Source organism: Colobus angolensis, unplaced genomic scaffold (genome assembly GCF_000951035.1).
Source record: "Colobus angolensis palliatus isolate OR3802 unplaced genomic scaffold, Cang.pa_1.0 Scaffold74, whole genome shotgun sequence".
Taxonomy (NCBI): domain Eukaryota; kingdom Metazoa; phylum Chordata; class Mammalia; order Primates; family Cercopithecidae; genus Colobus; species Colobus angolensis.
In genome coordinates, this window is record NW_012121154.1 from 10,330,704 (window position 1) to 10,333,970 (window position 3,267).

Sequence of the window (3,267 nt, forward strand, 5' to 3'; positions counted from 1 at the left end):
AAACAGGCTGGAGTGCAGTGGTGCGATCTCAGTTCACTGCAAGCTCCGCCTCCCAGGTTCATGCCACTCTCCTGCCTCAGCCTCCTGTAGCTGGGACTACAGGCACCCGCCACCACACCTGGCTAATTTTTTTTTGTATTTTTAGTAGAGACGGGGTTTCACCATGTTAGTCAGGATGGTCTCGATCTCCTGATCTCATGATCCACCTGCCTCGGCCTCCCAAAGTGCTGGGATTACAGGCGTGAGCCACTGCGCCCAGCTAGCTATTTTTTAAGCTTTGCTTTTTACTGACACAAAATAATTGTGCCTATTTATGGGACACAGTGTGATGTTTCAACACATGTAGACATTGTGTAATGATCAAATCAGAGTAATTAGCATATCTGTCACCTCATTGATCATTTATTTCTTTGTGGTGAGCGCATTTAGAATCCTTTCTTCTAGCTACTTTGAAATATACAATAATACATTATTGTTAACTACAGTCACCCTACCATGCGATAGAACACCAGAACTTATTCCTCCCATCTCACTGTAACTTTGTACCTATTGACCAACCTCTCCTCATCTCCCCCTCACTGTCAGGCCTCTGAGCCTAAGCTAAGCCATCATATCCCCAGTGACCTGCACGTATACATCCAGATGGCCTGAAGCAACTGAAGATCCACAAAAAAAGTGAAAATAGCTTAACTGATGACATTCCACCATTGTGATTTGTTTCTGCTCCACCTTAACTGATCAATGTACTTTGTAATCTCCCCTGCCCTTAAGAAGTTTCTTTGTAATTCTCCCCACCCTTGAGAATGTACTTGGTGAGCTTCATCCCCTGCCCCCAAAACATTGCTCTTAACTTCACCGCCTATCCCAAAACCTATAAGAACCAGTGATAATCCCACCACACTTTGCTGACTCCTTTTACGGACTCAGCCCGCCTGCACCCAGGTGAAATAAACAGCCATGTTGCTCACACAAAGCCTGTTGGTGATCTCTTCACACGGACACATGAGACACTCACCACTCCCTCCCCAGCCTCTGGTAACCACTATTCTCCTCTCTACTTCTGTGAGATCCCCTTTTTTAGATTCCGCATATGAGTGAGATGATGAGATATTTGTCTTTCTGTGCTTGGATTATTTCATTTAACACAATGTCCTTTAGGCTCATCCATGTTGTCACAAATGAAAAGATTTCACACTTTTTGGGCTGAATAGTATTCTATTGTGCATATATATATCACATTTTTTAATCCATTCATCCATTGATGGACACTTAGGCTGATTGTATATATTGGCTGCAGTGCACATGGGAGTGCATATATCTCTTTGACATACTGATTTAAATTCCTTTGTGGGTTTTTTGTTGTTGTTTTGTTTTGTTTTGTTTTATCTTTGAGATAGTCTCACTCTGTCACTCAGGCTGGAGTGCAGTGCTTCAGTGGCTCACTGCAACCTCTACCTCCTGGGTTCAGGCAGTTCTCGTGCTTCAGCCTCCCAAGTAGCAGGGATCACAGGTATGCACCACCATGTCCAGCTAATTTTTGTATTTTTAGTAAAGACAAAGTTTCGCCATGTTGGCCAGGCTAGTCTTGAACTCCCGGCCTCAAGTGATCTGCCTGCCTCGGCCTCCCAAAGTGCTGGCATTGCAGGCATGAGCCTCTGTGCCTGGCTTGATTTCATTTCCTCTGGATATATACCAAGTAGTGGGATTGCCGGATCATATGATAGTTCTATTATTAATTTTTTGAGGGACCTCAATAATGTTTCCACAATGGCTATACTAATTGTAATTTCGATCAACAGTGTATAAGAGTTCCCCTTTCTGCATATCCTCGCCTGCATTTGTTACTTTTTGCTTTTTGATAATAGCCATTCTAACTGGCATGAGGCGACAGCTCATTGCAGTTTTGATTTGCAGTTCCCTGGTGTTAATGATGTTGAGTTTGTCTTCATGTACCTGTTGGCTGTACACATGTATGTCTTCTTTTGATAAATGCCTATTCAGGTCTTTTGCCCATCAGATTATTTGTTTTTCTGCTACTGAGTTATTTGAGTTCCTTGTATATTCTGGATACTGAACCCTTGTCAGATAAGCATAGTTTGTAAACATTTTCTCCCATTCCACAGGTGGTCTCTTCACTCTGCTGACTGTTTCCTTTGCTGTATAGAAGCTCTTTAGGTTGATATAATACCATTCTTCTATTTTTTTTTCTTTTGTTGCCTGTGTTTTCGAGGTACCATCCAAAAAAATCTTTGCCCAAACCAATGTCCTGAAGTGTTTCGTCTATTCTTTATTCAAATAGTTTCATATTTCTGGCTCTTACATTTAAGTCCTTAATCCATTTTGAGTTGATTTTTGTATATGGTGAGAGATGGGAATCTAGTTCCATTCTTCTGCATGTAGCTATCCAGGTTTTCTAGCACCATTTATTAAAGAGAATGTTCTTTCCCCAATATGTGTTGTTGGTGCCTTTTTCAAAAATCAGATCGCTATAAATGTGTGGGCTTACTTCTGGTTTCTCTATTCTGTTTCACTGGTCTGTGTGTCTGTTTTTATAGACAGACTGAGATTTGCATGCTGGAAGCTAACCCTGCAGCAAAGGTGATACGAGAAATAGTGCTTGAACTAAGCCAGGGGCAGTGGGGATGGAGAGGAGGCAGATGGGCAGTTATAAGAAATGATTAGACTCTACCAATGACTATTAAAGTTCTCCCATTGGCTTCTTTCTATTTTAGTATAGTATTTAGTAATAGATTTTTTGGCTAGAAATAGCTGAAACTAGATAGCCTTATAACACAAACAATTAAAACTAACATGGAAACAGCATGCCAATATTCAATTAGAGTTCCTCTTTTTGCAATTCAATTTGAAAATAATCTGTATGCTGTCAGTAATTTAAGACCCATTATTACTGTAATAATAGTAATAGGTAACACTCCCCTAGGGAACTATGCTGTAATGTGGCAGAGATAATATACAACACATTAGGAACTAAACGACACTTACTTAAATTTTTTAAAAATCTAGAGACATTGACACCACCATATGATTTATGTTTTCTTTTTTTTAAATTTTTTTTATTTTTTATTTTTATTATAAGTTCTAGGGTACATGTGCATAACGTGCACGTTTGTTACATATGTATACTTGTGCCATGTTGGTGTGCTGCACCCATCAACTTGTCAGCACCCATCAATTCATCATTTATATCAGGTATAACTCCCCAATACAATCCCTCCCCCCTCACCCCTCCCCATGATAGGCCCCAGT

At 40.4% G+C, this 3,267-nt stretch overlaps 2 protein-coding genes across 6 annotated transcripts in view; one reads left to right on the plus strand and one right to left on the minus strand.

Annotated features, from left to right (window-relative positions):
• FBXL13 (F-box and leucine-rich repeat protein 13) overlaps positions 1–3,267 on the minus strand; it is a 317,665-nt gene that overhangs the window by 51,804 nt on the left and 262,594 nt on the right. The gene's annotated exons all lie outside the window — the stretch shown is intronic.
• LOC105501700 (ubiquitin-conjugating enzyme E2 variant 1-like) overlaps positions 145–3,267 on the plus strand; it is a 26,526-nt gene continuing 23,403 nt past the window's right edge. The window contains exon 1 of the mRNA XM_011927733.1: positions 145–259. The gene's annotated coding sequence lies outside the window, so the exon portion shown is untranslated. The remainder of the gene's footprint in view (positions 260–3,267) is intronic.